Source organism: Uranotaenia lowii, chromosome 2 (genome assembly GCF_029784155.1).
Source record: "Uranotaenia lowii strain MFRU-FL chromosome 2, ASM2978415v1, whole genome shotgun sequence".
NCBI classification, from domain to species: domain Eukaryota; kingdom Metazoa; phylum Arthropoda; class Insecta; order Diptera; family Culicidae; genus Uranotaenia; species Uranotaenia lowii.
Genome location: NC_073692.1, coordinates 424,798,700 through 424,816,975, shown reverse-complemented (window position 1 = coordinate 424,816,975; position 18,276 = coordinate 424,798,700). Strand labels below are relative to the sequence as shown.

Below are 18,276 nucleotides of genomic sequence, written 5' to 3'. Positions count from 1 at the left end.
TCACACTGCTTATCCTGGGCCATCTGATGAAGCGGCTTTGCAGGATTAATGAGATCACGCTTGGCAGTAGGACTCTTCTTTTGCTGCAATGTAATCGATGAGTTTTTTTAAATTTTATTAGAGACCTTTAAAATCCGTAGTGTTTATTCGGATCTTATCGCCAAGTTTTTCGAAATTTGGAGTTTTTTTTGGAAACTTTTTAATAAAAACAGTTAAACAAGCGGCAACCAGTTGCCGATGCTTTAATGGACCACCTAAGTCCGCTTGCCGCCAACAGGTGAGGGAATGGTTCTCATTCTCCACAATCAATTGACACATACAAACGAACAAATGGATTCGCTGCTCGGTAGCTCCCGAAGCCGAATCGTTTAAGGGTCGATGTTGATAGAGGTGATTTACTTCACGATCTCCGAAGGAGAGTGCAGATCGATGTTACGCTTGTGCAGACGCATCTGGAAGCGTTCCCATGTCTTGGAATCTCACCGCAAGGTATTTTACGGGTTGTAATACGCAGGATCTTGGTTGGCATACGAACCGGACCCTTAACACGCAGATTCTGCTTCTTTGCTCCGCTGATCAGGTCGGCGCAAACCTTCTCCAGGCTGCGGACATTGCGCGAGGTCAGGGTGATGCGAATGCGGTACACGGTCGCAACCTCGGCAACGGGCTTCTCAATGTCCTTTCCAGCGGTGGCCATCATGGATGATTTTTGTTTTAATTGTCCTGAGCGAGGTAATTAAAGATTTCTTGAATAGCGCTGAACTAGAAGAGACTTTACTCTGGTGGAGTAGTAAACGAAATGGATCTGCTAAAAGACGGTAGTAGTCATATGAAGCTATGTCGGTCGTCAAAAATACACCTTAATAAGTATTTGATGGTGCATTAGAAATATGAGTCAGAAGACTCAACGTCAGTAGTTCATGGTGGATTGATGGTGAACACTATCGATTTCGAATTGGTGATGAGCTGTCTCTGCTGCCTCAATCACTCAACTGATTCAAAATTTTAAATCCTCAAAGAAAGGACCCCTCACTAGGAGCACAATGCCATATTCATTTCTAGTGGGTGATCTATTGCCAATAGTTCATAGTACGTTATACCCCACAGAACTGAAGCAAAAGAATCGCTGTTACTCTAAGTGCCTTCATTTCCTTGTTGACTTTTGCCCAGATCTTCAAACTGGCGATAATGCATCACTATCACGGTTGAACTGTAGTGGTTTCTATTGTCTCTCACGTATGACGATCATCATCCTAACAGAGCACTACATTATTTTCCGAAGAGTCAGCTTCACCCTCGGAATTACTCTGGACCCCGCCCCCGATGAATACTTAGATGCGATTCACCATCTTATCTGTCGGATTTGGATAGAGAATAAAACACCCGCGGATTTGCTGAACACTGTTCAAATTTTTATTCCAAAATAGTATCACCAAAAGCTACGAAGACTTTCGTAGGATCACGTTGTGCAATGTGTTATATAAAATCATTGCTACCTTCATGCTACAACAGCTTGAAAATCATTTGACGGATATCCCTTGATACCAAGCAGCTTTTTTAGCTTATGTTGAAGACCACATCTTTCCAAAAAGGGTCCTGGACGAGTACTGGAACCACGGAACACCATTGGCAGTCTTTTCGTTGGATATGAAAAATGCCTTGGGTTCAGTGAACCCAGATGCCCTGGTTGAGGCACCCATGTTAACACCCTCCCCTCCTCCCCTTCTTTCCAATATTCCTGAAATATCTCATCAGCCACATTATCAATTTGGGGTTGGAAAAGATGACTCACATAGGTAATATGTTGTCGCAGACCATGGAAAACAGAAAAGAAGCCCGCTGTCGCCGGGACTGTTTAACGATATGAAATTCCAGAGCTGTCAATAGGCCAAAACGAAGAAATCACACCACCAATAATCTTGGCCTAAAGGGTGATACGGTCAAAATTTAGTCAATATCTACTTGACGTATTTCTTTAAATTTTGCATTTCAAAAACCTGAACACCCCTCATTTTGAAGGTGTGTGTGTGTGTAGAATGTTGCTCCTGTTTTGAATTTGGAATTCACTCTTCAGTTGTCAGTCGTCCAAGGAAGAAGAGCAGCGTATGAAAATTTTGCTCGCGCATCGCGAAAATCCGAGCTTCTCGCACGCAAAGCTGGCAAAATCGCTAAAAGTGGCCAAGTCAACCGTTACAAATGTAATTAAAGTATTTGGGGAACATTTGTCGACAGCCTGGAAGTCTAGATCGGAGGGGAATCGAAAACCGGAAGCCGCTGAGACGACAAAGAGAGTTGCCGGTAGTTTCAAGCGAAACCCTAACCTCTCTCTCCGAGATGCCACAAATAAGCTGGGTGTATCGTCTACAACCGTGCATCGAGCCAAAAAACGAGCCGGACTATCGACTTACAAGAAGGTAGTGACTCCAAATCGCGATGATAAACAAAATACGAAGGCCAAAGCGCGATACCGGAGGCTGTACACGACGATGCTGACGAAGTTTGACTGCATGGTAATGGACGACGAAACCTTCGTCAAAGCCGACTACAAGCAGCTTTCGGGACAGGAGTTTTATACGGCAAAAGGAAGGGGAGAGGTAGCAGATATTTTCAAGCACATAAAACTGTCAAAGTTCGCGAAGAAATATCTGGTTTGGCAAGCCATATGTACCTGTGGCTTGAAAAGCAGCATTTCATAGCTTCCGGGACTGTCAACCAAGAAATTTACGTGAAAGAGTGTTTGAATAAACATCTGCTGCCTTTCCTAAAGAAACACGGTTGTTCCGTACTGTTTTGGCAGGATTTGGCATATTGCCATTACGGTAAAAAGGCCATGGTACGCCGCCAACAACGTGCAGGTGGTTCCCAAGGACAAAAATCCTCCCAACACGCCAGAGCTCCACCCAATTGAGAAATACTGGGCTATTGTCAAGCGGAATCTAAAGAAGACCAAAAAACTGCTAAGGACGAGCAGCAGTTCAAGGCAAACTGGCTTTCTACGGCGAAGAAGGTGGACAAGGTGGCTGTACAAAATCTGATGGCAGGGGTTAAGCGTAAGGCCCGGCAATTCGGGTTTGGAAAAGCGGGAGCCTAACTGAATTTATTTCCTGAATTTTATACTAATTAAACATGCAAAAAAATTTAATTCGATTTTTTAAATAAACGATTTCACCGATTTACACGCGTTTTCCCTTGACCAAATTTTGAGCGTATCACCCTTTAGAGCATGGGTGGCCAAACCATGGCCCGCGGGCCACATGTGGCCCGCGACCAACTTTTTGTGGCCCGCGAAGCTCATTTTGGAAAATCCATGTTCTAAGAATTGATTGGTTTTCTTGGTCTACGTATATCATTTGGAAAAATATATATGAATCTACACTAACTAAATTCAAAACAAATTTGTGTAAATCAAATTTCGAGAAACACGCCTTTAATTTTTTTTGTTTTGTTGTGCCATTTTCCATACATTTTTCAAACATTTGCATTTTTCTTTCGAACGTAAAAGTATGCGAATTTAATTTTTAAAATCTTAAAAATTCAATATGGAGAATTGTTTAGCATTATTTACTCAAAATCGATCACTTTTGCGCTTATACCCCTCCTATAATTTTACAAAAAAGAAAACCGTCACTGTTTGAAAAAAAAAATTACGGTTACAATTTAAAAATAATCAAAATTGTACAGTACTTGACACATTATCTGTAAATTCCATCACACATTTTTCAATGTTTCCCGATTGGGATTTGGTAACTTCATATTATTGGTATGAAGAGCATTCAAGTGGACCGTAGTTCTAGCATTGAGAAGTTTGGATAGCCTCTGAAAGATAGTAAGATTGTATCAAAATTGTTTTAAATTGGTAAAAAATCACCGAAGCATATCAACAGCATGATAAAAATTCTACCATTCGTAACATGAATTCTATTTCAACAATTTCGTTCATCCATCCAATTTCAAAAACTTTTGCAAATTATGTTGAATATCGAAGTTTGCTTTGTTAATTTTGTATAGTTGTATAGTCCACCGAAATGCCATTAACCATTCAATTAAAATCAATTTGTTATTGTTTGCTAAGCTTTGACAGAAACGGGTAGTTTTGTGAAAATTAAACCAAATCCAAATATATTTTAATAGGCATCTTGCTTTGTATTTATGAACATCAATAATGAAAAACTAGACAGAATTTACAGTGGGATGAATAAACCGATGAGAACTTAAATGCCTTGAAAAGATTGACGTACATAAGTTGAGAGGGATAATTTTTTTTCAAATGGAGCAAAATTTGTAAAAATATGCAAGTAACAAAAACGACTTATAAAAATGAATCCATACTAAAGTTGTCAGAATTTTTTCAGCACGTATCCAGGCCGGAAAAGTCCGGACTACTTTCATCTAAAAACCTGGCAAAATCCAAATTTGCCAGTTTTTTAGATGAAAGGAATTCGATTCCAAAATTTTGGACCAAAACATCAGGCAATAGCAATAGCAAAAAAGAAATTAAAAAAAGTCAATTAAAAATTATCAGTAGATTTGAAATCGTATTTTAAGGTTCCACAATACCTTCCAAGATTAAATTTATAAAACTTACTAAAAAATTTTCGTTTTATATCATAAATAAAACACCATTACAATACAATTTGAGTTTTTTTGTGCCGTTTGGCAAAAAAGGTAAATAAATCCGAAAATGTTTCAATGAAATCCGGTCAACCGAACCGGATCGGACTTTTCCCAAAGTTTGTATTAAATATCCGGGCAAGCCAAGCTGAATCTTTACTGGATGTGACCTAGGCAAATGTTTTTAAAGCGTTTTCAAAAATCTGTTTTTTTTTTTAATTAATGGCCCGCCAGCCAATATCATTTCTGAAATTTGGCCCGCCTGTTGAAAATGTTGGCCACCCATGCTTTAGAGGGTGATCACCCTTCACCTTAACCTATGCAATAAAATCTGATTGGTCCGAAGTTTACATGTGGTGAACACGTATACACTGGAGGGGCAAAATATGGCGTAGGTTTAGCTCCAGTAAGCTTCCCTATTGTGCGCAATGGTTCCATCGATGCGCTAGCCGTGTTGATATTTTGTTATCACGGCATGAATGCACTGTATGAGTGCTATTCATTAGGGTCAACGGTCCAATTTGGCTAAGCCCGATTTATTTTGAACCATTGATTTGATTTTATTTTTAAAGCCTATTATTTTTTTATTTTTTTAAGATAAGTTAACCACCGTTAATTGATTTTTGTAAATTTATGTTCGGCATATCAGTGTAAATTTAAATTCTTGGAGAAAGAATATCAGTATTGAAAATTAATAAAGATGGATAGAAAAGTGTATTCGTTTCACGAATTAAAATTAGATTTTAATCGCTATAACCTTGTCTCTTTTCTTTCCTTCTCCTGTGAATTTGAGATTCAAATGCTGTGTTTGCTGTTGCACCTGACTTGCATTCCAGATGGTTCGTCATTAGACCCGAAAAATTCATTGAAATATTCGCTTGGCTACTTGCAATTTCTGACTGGTTATATTCTTTCTTCTTGTGTCGAGATTTTTGAGGTCAACCCTTCATATGAACAATTTTCATCTTCTGTGGCACTTCCGCCAAACATTTGCTGAAACTGCGGTAAATTTGTGTACCCACGGCATGGAAAACATCGAAACAGGTCTGAAAATTGTCTTAGATTTGATACTATGGACGAATGCTTACTGACGAATCAAAGCAATCGAAAGATTCCCCTTAATTCAACCATGGAATTGAAGAGAATCCTACGATTGCTTTGATTCAGTAGCATTATCCAACCAAGTAGGCTCCCAACACATATTAGAGTGCTTACTGTTGTTTTTTGTTAATTTTGTACCACGACATGAAACAAGTTCAAATTAGGCCATCTTCAGACCCAGCGTCACCGTCACCCATATATTGCCCAAACTCAAAGTGCCAATATCGGAGTCACGACCAAGCCGTCAAACTATGTAAGAACGAGACCGAAAGACAACGACGACGACGACGACGACTCCCAAAACGAGGACAGGGTATCGAAAAATGTTTTAATAAAGACCAAAACAATTTACACTTTGATTTGGGTAATTTAAGTCAATTGGATCGCTTTTTTGGGATCCAACCTTGTGTCGGGGGAGAAAGCGTTCGTGATACCTACTCAGGGTTCCTGCATGGGACCCTCAATTCACGTCCTTCCCTGTTTATACTAGTTGGATAAAAAGCAGAAAATGTGGAGCGAGACGAACCGGTGATAATGAGAATTATTTTTTGGGGGAACAAGTTCCAGTATCCTTCGGCTTCAGTGCCAGAGCGATTGGAAATTGGGAAGAAGTGCGAGAATGCTCCGGGACTCCCGACAACTCCGATAAATATTGAGAGTGGGTGTTAATTGAATTGATTCCGTGAGGCAAGACAAGACCCAAAATCCAAAGCAAAAGGGTTTGCGTGCACTGTGCTGCAGAGACCAAACTAAACTAATGAACTCCTCATCGATTTTTGCAGGGCCAATAAAATTTGGAAACGAATGTTTATTTCCCCTCGGATTCGCTGTTTTTTTTTTCGGTTGAGACCATCGGGAGATTGAAGAGCTCGGCGGATTTCCCCCCTGTTGAGTTTCGAGCCAGCACCTGTCTTTAAATTAACACTTAATGAGTCTGCATGCGAATAAATTCCACACGAATGGCACTCGAGGTGTCGGTGATGTAAAATGTTCGTAGCAGATGAACGTTCTCGGAGCGGACAATCTTGTACAAAGTTTGGTTCTTGAGAGCTCTAAAGTCACAAATTCCAATTCGACCGGCATCAATTGGAATGAACCTCCATACATTTGCCAATCTTACTGTAGGTGAAAAATTTCTCGAAAACTACCGCGAAACACGATTTCTCCGGTCAATTTGATTTGGTCTCACCCGCCAATGAATGAACGTTGTTACGTTCACCTTTGCCTGGCTGAGGTTTTGGATCGATTCGATTGGATAACACGCGTCTTCGTAAATAGTAAATTACATGGTTCTCTGTTAGCAATTAGTTGTGGAGCCCATCGATTGAAAACGGCGCTGCCCTCGGAAGAGAAGAAAAAAAAGTTTAATCTGTATGACCGTCAATAATTGCTAATAAGACTTCATAATTCGATGCCGATTTCAAATCGAAGAATTGGGAGCATTGTGAGCGTTGAAACGCATTGTGCTACAGTAGTTTACTTAATTCAAAGGTGAAATGTTTTTCTTTTTTCAAATCGTCAAATTCCAGTTGGTTATTATCAACAATGTTGACTTTCTCCCTTGCTTTCGATTAGTTTTGTTTTTTTACAAACGTTTTCAATATCATATTTCACAATTTCACAATTAAGAGCGTTATCCACTTTTCAACCAATGAGGCGCTTCTTGTGGTTTCAACGTGAAAAATCTTTAGTGGGATTTCTAAGAAAAAAAAATTACCCAAAATTTTGCACTGAAATGTGTCCATTTCTATTCTTAGCCCTTTATTAATCTTTAAACGAGATTGACGAAAATCGGTATAAAACCATACCCAATAATAAATTTAACTTATATTTATGGCAGATAGTTTTAAAACATAATATTCAAAAATAAATTAAAACCCCAGGCAAAAATTGTAGATAATTTGCGCAGCGGGTTTTAAAATTTTTCCCAAAACTTCTAGCTATCTATCTAAGTACATATTTCTGGAATCCAAAACTTATCAATAACATGCCCAAATAAACTTATCACAGGCAAGCTGTAAATAACTCCACAAAAATTAGTAACGTTGATAGGCAGACGCAGAACGTTCGTTTCTCGTTGAACACACACACAAATCGATGAATCACTCAAAAAATGCATCATAAAAACGCCCCACGGGGTAAAGATACAAACGATGTATATGAGCTATCAATCTCGTTGGCGCCCGCAGGAATTGTGTCGCAAAATTTGTTTTTATTACATCGATGAGCTATGAGCGTTTGCATGTGATCGCGTTATAAGAAAATTTGTTCAAGAATGCATTCGTCGGTCATAAATCTAAATAGGGGCATATTTTTTTCCTAAAAGCCTTAATTGTGGTTGGGACTTTTGGTGCCTGCAGTATTCCTTTTCTATGCATCAACTTTAATCTTTTTTTTACTCTTAACGCAGCCTAAATATATTAATAGATAAGCCTGTTGTGGAAAACATTCAAATTTGATTATGAACATTGTCATTCTTTTTTGCCTAATGGTTTTCCTAAAAAGATTAAAATTGTTTTATTTTATCTTATGTGTTGGGTAATGATTTCGATCATTTCAATTCCCAACAGTTCGGAAAGCAAGCAGTCATTTTTTTCACCTGATCTCGCTTCGAACATATCTTGAACCGCTCCCATTTCCAAGAAAAGTAATTTCAAAAATTTGATACAAGGTAGCTGCTGCCAGTACATTTTTGACCAAATCAGAAATTTGATTTCTCATTCTTCGACATTCCTGCCTCGTAGCTGCATGATGCCATACCGACGTTAAGAGATAGGATTCGCTTCCAGGAGGAGAAAAATAATTTATTATTGATAAATGATTTGCTTCTTTCGATCGCTCCAGATATCTGGGAGTCTTCCAGCCAAACGACCAAGACCCTGGCACGCCGCGTCGTTCTAATTTTCGTGACGTGGAACTAATCAAATTTCCTTCGAGACGTCTGACCCTCGCCTCGCCTCGCCAAGCAAGATCAATCCCGCCTCGTTTGGGGCGAAACCATTCTTCGCAATCATTCATTTGGCGATTTAGTTGATCAGATTGATACGAATCAGCAGCCGCCATCGGGCGACGGATCCCGACCAAAAAAAACCTATCCAGATTACTGTGTCCCGAAGAGGGCCTCTTCTTTAGCCCCGGGGCATTTGCTGCAACATGAAGCGGTCACATCAGCAGCGCGGTTTGATGTTCGGTTGAACTCAATGAAGCGCCAGCAAAAGGGCAACAGATATAGGCCGATCAGAGGTCTCTTCAACATACGAATTAGAGGATAGACTTACCTCTACTCAAGAAAGATCAGAGGAATGAAAGCCACGGCGGGGAGGAGAAGAAGTCGACATTTCTTCTGTTGATCTACGATCGACCTGTGTTGATGATGTTTCGATTTGATCCGTCTATTCTTCGGAGCCATGGCGGTGCAAATCCGTTTACGGGGAACCGTTTCGGGACCGTTTTAATCCGGACGCGTTCCTGGAAAATGTATGATTAATTCCTAACAACACATTTTTGATCCGAGAGTTATTTCTAAGCGGGTCATATTGAACCATAATATTTTCAACTTATTCATTTACGATTGAATCAATTGTTAAAAAAAACTTAATCTTTGATAAAACTTTCTACACTAAGAATTGGAACACACTTTTGCTCATATTGTGTCGTTCCTGAGATACGAATTTGGATGTTCTTGGCGCCCACGTGTCGGGAATTTTGTCAGCTTCACGTATAAATTTTTGAAATCCCGCAAATCGACTGTACTTTGTAAACAATCAACATGGAAGCCGAAAGAAGGGAAAAAAATGTGCACAGTTATTTGTAAAATCCATTGTGGACTGCATCTAGCCTAGGTAAACAAACAGCTGAAATTGCCCAGAAATATCGTAGGCGCGTTATTAAACGGCATGAGGAAACATTGACGACGATACGGAAGCCTCAAGCTAATTGTCGCAAAGGAAATGTCCACCGGATATTGCGTGGGAAGTTTTTGAAGACGATTAAGAGGAATTCCAATCTATCAGACCGTGATTTGGCCAGAAAATTCGGTGCTCCCCTTTGTACCGTGAGGAGAATTCGACTTCGGGAATGAATCAAGTCGTCTTGAGCTAGCAAACAGGCAAATCGGACCAAACAGAATAGAGTGCTGACCAAGTGCGACGAGCGTCTTCTTATGGACGATGAAACCTATGTCAAGGCTGACTTCAGGCAAATCCCAAGTCCAAAATTTTACTTGGAAGAGGCTCGGGGGATGTTCCAGCCAAATGTTATTATGATTTTGCCGACGAATTTTAACGAAAATTTATGATTTGGCAGAGCATTTAAAGCTGTCCCAAAAAAAATGAAAATTTTCGCTGCAAACGAGACAATGACGTCGGAACTATATCAAAGTGTCTCCTAAAACTAATTCGTTCATTCGATCCCACGACCATCCCGTTATGTTTTGGCCAGATTAGGCAAGCTGTCATCACAGCAAAGTCGTTCAAGAATGGTATGCAGAGAAAGGGGTCCAGTTTATTCCAAAAAATCTTAACCCAACCAACTGTCCTCAGTTCCGCCCTATTGAGAAATACATCATGAAGACGAGACTCAAGGCAAAGGGAAAGGTTGTCAAAGACATCAATCAGATGAAGACGTTAAGATAGTTAAAACGCTGTACGAAGAAGATGTGCGCCGCCTAATGAGCCGCGGTACATGAAAAATTCAAGAGTTCCTTTAAAACCGTAACGAATAATTTTCTCCGTATTTTTTCTTAGATGTATGAAGAAAACGCTACATTTTAAAAAAAAATATCTTGAAACCAATAATAAACACCTTAAAGAAATAAAGGCATTACATTTCGGTCCAATTCTATCTGAAGCAAGCTTTATAAGGAGTCTTTCAAGTATTTTGAATTTATCTTTAACTAGGTATTAATGGCCATGGCGTACTGAATAGAGCTGAAATTTTCAATTTTTTAGTCTGTTCGGCTTAAAAAACCAGGAAGAGTTATTACGGACACTATTCAATCTACTTTTCAAAATTATTGTATTGAAATTGATTCAATTTCGACGGTTTAGAACTTTAAAAGTAAGATATCTTAACTAATTTTCTTTGATTTTCTGTTGTCATGATTTTATAAATATCCAAATAAATATCAATAACTATGTGCAACATGAAGCTTATTACTTCATTTTACTTGGGCACTTAGCTAAAAAAAAACGAGTACCGTAAAACGGGGTAACTTTGATCACCGGGGTAACTTTGACCATCAATATAATTTTCCATTTTATCATTAATAACTTAGTCTATAGTTGGATTTCTTGAATACTATTTTCTACGTTTGTTAGCCTTTTAATTGAGTATCAAACAGACAAAATTTAGACTGTTTTTGAAATTATTTCTGTTAGTAAAAAAGTAATTTCAAAATTTTAAAATATCTATTTTTTCCAAGGCTAGCAAACAAACAGGCATCCTGATGATAACAAAAAGTATTTAGAAGCGAAAGGGTGGTTGAATGTGAAAGATCAACTTTTATTTTTTGTAAATGTAAGGTTATAGTGCTATTTCAAAAGTTATTTAATGATAAAGTTTTGATATTTAAAAAGTAAGTACATTTTCCAGGAGTAGGCTCATATAGGACAAATGGATAGGAATCCTATCAAATGATTAACTTTGAAGAAAAAATGAAAATGAAAATAGTGAGAGGGCCTAGGAGAATGTGTGAAGGTAAAATTTCATATGTATTTTAAAGCTACAACTATTAAGCAATTATTATAATTTTTGCACCTAGATGTATGCAGCATCATTGTTTTTTATCGATTGTAAATGTTTAAAAAAAAAACGTTGAAACGCAAGGTAAAAATGATAAATTAGACTTTGTAAACAATTATGAAGGTGTTTTGCATCCTTTATGATAAAGAAAACTCGTTTAAACCGTCAAAATTGAGACTGATCAATGTAACCCCAAAGCATCAATTCCTGAACAGCGACGAAATCAATTTTTAAATAAAATTTAAAGTAGTGCAATAAATTTCTGCAATCATGTTTTACGTTCATAGGAGTACTGGTATTTAAAATAAAAAACATGCCACATTCCCCTTACCGGGAAAAATAATCGAAATTTTTCGAAAAAAAATGATCAATCTTACCCCAGATTAAGGTATTCGAGAGCCTTTCAATAATAATTCTAAAAAAAATTGAGTTTAACTACCGTTAAACGGGGCATCATGCAACAGCAAAGCTAAATGCAACATTTCTATATCACAGAACTGATTCAATTTAATACAATCTAATCAAGTTATCTTCATTTACTAAAATGATGATCACATGATTTCTCACATCTTAAGCTAATTTTTAAAAGTATTTGATTTTCATACGAAATTTGATAAATCAAGCTACAAATCCACAAATTTTAACATTTTTCAAATACGTAACAAACTTTACCCAGTATGACGAATTGGTTCAATCAATCCATGATACTGGGATTGACGGAAACTTTTTACTGGTTTTATCATCCTATACCAACACTATTTGTGTTAAAATATTTTTCAGTCAATCAACTATTTTTTTTAAATAAATATTTTTAAAATTCGGTGACCAGTACGGGGTAAAATGCAACACAATGCAAATCAATAAGACACCTTATATATCTCCTTACATAAGCCGCATTATGATTGTTTTGACATCACGCGTTTGTCATCATTGAAATCTCCTTCATCCGAACATTTATTTTCATGATTTTAACTAGTAGAATTTTTTGTAGTATTTTTTATCCCTACATGTAGGCAGCACCTTAATGATCAGAAAACATATAAAAATTAGTTTAAAGAGAACCAAAAATACTGCAACTGTTGATTTTACGCGTGACGGCCTTTATGACATTATAAATTTATCAAAAACCACAAATTTTCATACGTTTTCGTTAAATTTTTCATATACAATTTTTGTTGCAAGTTACCCCTTTTTCTAAACATAGTGAAAATTGTATGCATTTTCTAAAATGAAAGATCACTTAAGGAACCAAAAAAATGTCTGATTACGTTAATTTGATGTCCTATTAACCTTAAAACTTTTGATCCATAAATGGTATGATTATCTGTGCATATAAGTTTTTTAGAAGCCATTGAAGTTGAAAAGTTGTTGCCTCAGTTGACAGTACATCTTGTTATAGTGATATAGCGTTTGCAATTTCTGAAATTAATCATTAATATAATTAAAATCAATCTCTGCGTTGAAGAACGATCAAACTTTTATCAAAATCAAAAACTTATTTTATGGCTTGTAATATAGCACAGATGAAAAGCCTTTCGAGCTGATGGCCGAAAATACAAGCCCAAGAGCGAACACAGTTGAACCGTTTTCAATTACATAAAGCTGTTAAAACGACCAAAGAACTAATTTGCATGATGCATCAGTTTTTTTAAATCAATAAATCCTTCATTAGCTATAGAATTTAGAATTTATCATGGTGTTCGTTTTGCAAAGATACAATGCTTCGAAAAAAAATTCCATAATTAAGTAAAAAAGTGGAACAGAAAAAGTCCTTACTTTTTCTGCATTCAAATAAACGTTTAGGATTAAAATTTATTTGTTGAAAACAGTAAATTTTTTAATGTTTTTCAAGATATGTTATATCTTGAAAATTTGAGAAATTTTAAAAAATTTATGAATAGAAGGTTTCTTTTAACACATTAAGGACAGCAATACAATCTTAGCAAGAAAATATAATTTTTTTTATAATTTCTTTAAATTTTGTTTATAAGTTCGTTTTGTTTGGTCCGCTTTGTGATAAGACAATTAGAAAAATTCCACTAAATAAGAATCAAAAATCTTTACAGATAACTAAAATTCATTGTTGAGGAACATTTCTTTAAAATATCCAATGTATTTCTTTCAAATTTTCTACTTTTTTAAGTTCATTAAAAATCGCCATCTTTCTTCATTCATTAACTCTATATTTATTTTTAATTTCCTATTAATTCTCAAATTATATATCGCCAACTGAGGTGTCATGGAAAACTTTTCAATTTCAATGGCTTCTAGAAACTTAATGTCTACACAACAATTTTCAAATCCTTCTTTTGTCGTCGCTGGCAGCTGAAAAATCGCGAGGAGGGATGGGATAATAAAAACTATGCAAAATAATAATAAATTGGAATAAATTGCACGAAAGCTTTTAAACAACAAAATGGCATCATTGAACACAATCTATAAATCAAGTAATTTTTAATACAAAAATTCAATAAAATGATGAATACAAATAGTGAAAAATCTCCTATTTTCCACAATTTTTTACTCTTTTATTCTTTCGGATATTTGATACATTTTTCGATATTTCCATTAAATACTTCAAACTATATTTATTTCCACCTTTGGGATTTTCCGAAATTTCGAAGGAGGGCTTACAAAAGAAAAAATTGATTTTTGTTCCGGCCTAATTATGATGAATTAACGCATAAAGCACTAATTGCAATAATTTATGATTTAGATCGATTTTTTTCTATCAAAAATGTTTTCAAAGAAAAAGCACAAAGCTGTTGCATACATTTAGGGGTAAAAAATACTAAACAAAATTAAACTAGTTGAAATCGTAATAAATCATGTTTAAAGGATGAAATTTTAAAATTATCAAACGCGTGATGAAAAAAAAATCATATCAGCATATGGATACAAGATTGAGGTGAATGTTTGTTTTGCATATTGATGCATTTCTGCCCAGACTGGTAACGAATTATAAAAAAAAATATTCAAAAAAAGTTGGTCACTGTCCGAAAAATGAATAATAAATAAATAATAATAAAAGCAATATTAAGTTTGTAGACAATATCATTAAGCCAATCCATCATACTAGGTAAAGTTTTTAACGGCATCGAAAAGTGTAAAAATGTGTACATCTATTGCATGATTTTTTGATTTTCTATGAGAACCAATAACTTTTTAAAACTGTCTCACGATGTGAAAAACCATGCCATCATCATTTTGTAGTTTTTAAATGATATCTTTTCAACATTTTATTAAAAGAAAAATTGAATAAGTGTAGTGGGATACAAATGTTGCATAAAACCCTGCTGTTGCATGATTCCTCGTTTGAGAGTACTCAAAGTTTAATTAAAATTTTCTTCTTTGTTTATAATCGTATTCCTTTTTTACTCAAAATTACAGAAATATTTCCTTCAAATTCACAGATTAAGCGGAATAAGAGAAAAATAACAAAAAGCAAACTCCAATTTTTTTTTTCGTTTTGAATTTTTTTTATGCGATCTTCGATAAAATTGTTAATATATTTTCATTTCTCTGTTGCATATTCTACATTTTTCCAAAACAATATACTATTTTTAAATGATTTTTACTTATATTCAATTTACTTTTTGAGTCTGGAAATCATGAGATCCGCTCCTGAGCTTTAAATCTTAAACAACGGCAAAACTGTATTTAAAGTATTGAAAATTTTCCCAAGAGGTTTGCGAAAATTTACCAATATTGTTTATGAGGTTAATTCATTTATATTTTATTTTTTTTTTTTCGAAACATAATTCCTTATTTATTTTGAAAAATACGAACAGTTTTGATTTCAAAGATTTCTTTTATCGTTATTCCGCTCAGGAAAATTCTTGCAACCTTAAGAAATCAACTAGAACCATTTCATTGAACAGAATTTTTTGTTAACCTATTTAACTTACCAATAAATTTTTTGTAAGAAGTCATTTTAAGAAAAAATTATGATATTAGCAAATTTCCCGGATTTTGTCTATCAATATAAAATCTTGATCATATTTCAGAATAAGAAAATCATGTGAATATATACTTTTTGACAGACCCATAATGAAAATTTAAGATCAAACTTTGACCTTTCAGATTAATCTCTGTAATTGAAGAACAAATGTAATTTTTTATGCTTGCTTCTATTATTTATTTACCAACCATATTTTTCATCGAGGTTTTTCCAAGGTTCAAGCCCAATGTAATATATTATATCCCTGAAATTAATTGCCTTAAACTGAAAAGATGAGGTTTTTCAAAAGAACTGTAAATAAGGTTGAAAAATTGAAGGAAAATATTTGTAACTCACAGATTACTTGAGAAATCCTACTCTAACATATCAACAAAAAACAGTTATGTGACAAACATTTGTTTTGCTCCCGGGTCAACAAAATTTGTTAGAAACTTTCAAACTAATAAAAAAAATATTTCTCGTTGTTTTTCTTACAATTCTTATATAAGTTCAAGTATTTGTCGAAATATCGAATATGTGCATCACGCAGTCGATGGTTGAAAATTAATATTTTAGGAACTTTAAACTCATTTAAAGAAATTGATTTCACTTTGAAAAACTTTGAGCTGGTAAGTGCCTAAAACTAAAATATCAAAATTATTCTCCATTCTTTGGTTATCTAGCAGAATATGTATAAATATTTTTCTCTGGTACAAACTTAAAAATCTATGTATTTTTTTTTTTATTTTATATAATGTTCATTTCAAACAATCATCGCTTCTGAAATTTATTCAATTTATTTTGCAAGTGTAGAAATTATAAATACATTGCAAAGTCGTAATGTTGCCATCACGTTAATTCTAAGTTTTAAACAAATTTTAAGAATTTTTATGACTTTTTTCTATAATACTTTGTAAAACATCCATCTTCAGAATTCTGTTGGATCCGATATTTTTATTGAATTTTTCGTAGCGGGCATTAAGTTTTCTAAAAAAATGTATTGATTTTTTTTAAAGACCTAAGATGATGGGCAAGATAGCTATCATATAATTTTGTTATTAGAAAGTAATTCTTTGTCTAAAACGGTTGACCAGTGGAGAATTTAGTTTGAAACGATTCTCCTAGAGCTGATACTTACAAGTAGTAAAACCTTGTCTTGATGAGGGTTTATTTATATTTTAAAAATAAGCCGAATCATTTCATTAAAACCATTTTTTTTTCTTAATCCAACCTTTCTTGTAGGCTTACAACTTAAGGCAGAGTTAAGAACGAAATCGAGCCCAAATCAAACACAAAACGATGTCACAGCGCTCACTTCATCAAAACCGATTTCCCACGCGATTGTTCCGACATTATTTTGTCCTTCGAAAAGGCTCACATCGAGGTAAGGGAAGAAATCTATCCATTTTTTACGGTTCCGTATCGTTTATCGCCACGTCACTTTCCCGAACACCAGAGAATCAGATCAATCGCGCAAGCTGTGTATCTTAATCGATAAAGAAGAGAAAAAGGTCTCTTGTGCAACTCATGTAAGCGAAGACTCGAATGCTCGAAAAAAAAAAAGAAAAAAGAGGTGCGATGGTCGTAAAAACACAGCATGAATCATACGCGTTTGTTTTATGGTTTTGGGGACTGGCATATAAGATGCGATCATTCCGAACGACCCACAGCCTTCGATCCCGGATCGATCAAATCCCTTGTTTTCTTCTATTGGTTGGCATATGAATGTATCAGAAAGTCTAGGCTCTCGTTTGATGTTTCCTGTGCCCGGGATAGATGATGTGATGAACCACCTAATGGCAGGGGCCCCAGGCACGGGTTCTCATTCTTTAGACATACATAACAACGTTCAGACACCATCATCAGAAGACGATGCCCCATTCCCAGCCAGCCTTTTTCAGCAGTTTTAGAGACAATCGAAACGATCCGTGGCATAGCCCTGTCAAATCGATAGCATATCGGTTGATAATGATGATCGAGACGATTATCAGCCGAGAATTATTATCATTATCGATATTATTTCCTTTTTCTACGCTTACCGATGATCGGCCATTGCGCTCTGGTGCCGAGTTTTCGTGATGGAGTTTCGTTTCGCCAGAAGAAATAGGAGAAGTTCGACGCTTCCCCAATTGTTGGCACCCGAAAGCTGGCGGTAAAACTTTTAGGGATTCAAAAAAGACTTTTAAGAATGTTCATAGTATTTTTTAAAATATTTTCAAAATTTTCTCATTAAATCCAAAGATAAAAGACAGCAGATGAAGTATTTTCTAAAACAAAATTAACGAAGCTGCAAATACTTGGGTGTACGTACCGAGTAACGATCGAATCCATCAACAGTTTTAATGTGAATATAATTATCGAGTATTACATTGGATGATTTTGAAAATCCGCGGTAGCTTTTGGCGGATGAAGCGCGCAAAGAAATGGCAACATATTTTAGGGAAACCAGTTAAAGATTCAGCATCCCCCGGTAGGAGTGCCCCCATCATGCCAAAAGAGCCCCATTCTCGTCGCTCAAAACTCTCCAAAAGCAGCAGCCGGCACAATAACGATGATTGCCAAGATGATTGTCATTATTTTATTAGTGCTGCTTGCGCGGATGAGAGTTTCAGTTGCCGGTACTGTTTGCGTGACCAACTTTTGAACGGGATGATTTTCGCGGGAAAGTGGAACCAGACCAAACCAAATCGATTGAAATTATTTCCGTGGAGTTGTGGGGAAACATATTCTGTTTTTTTTTTCTTGAGCTTCCTTCAAAAGGAAAAAAAAAACAGTCATTCATCAAGTGATTTCCATTAAATGATCATTGAGATCAACCGTGAAAACCATTATGACACGCGGACACATTTTTTTTTAAATCCAGCTGCTGAAGTGATTTGATT

General features: G+C 35.6%; 1 pseudogene; it reads right to left on the bottom strand.

The window, feature by feature from the left end:
- Positions 1 to 368: 368 nt before the first annotated feature.
- On the bottom strand, positions 369 to 734 carry LOC129747776 (40S ribosomal protein S20-like; annotated as a pseudogene).
- Positions 735 to 18,276: the final 17,542 nt, after the last annotated feature.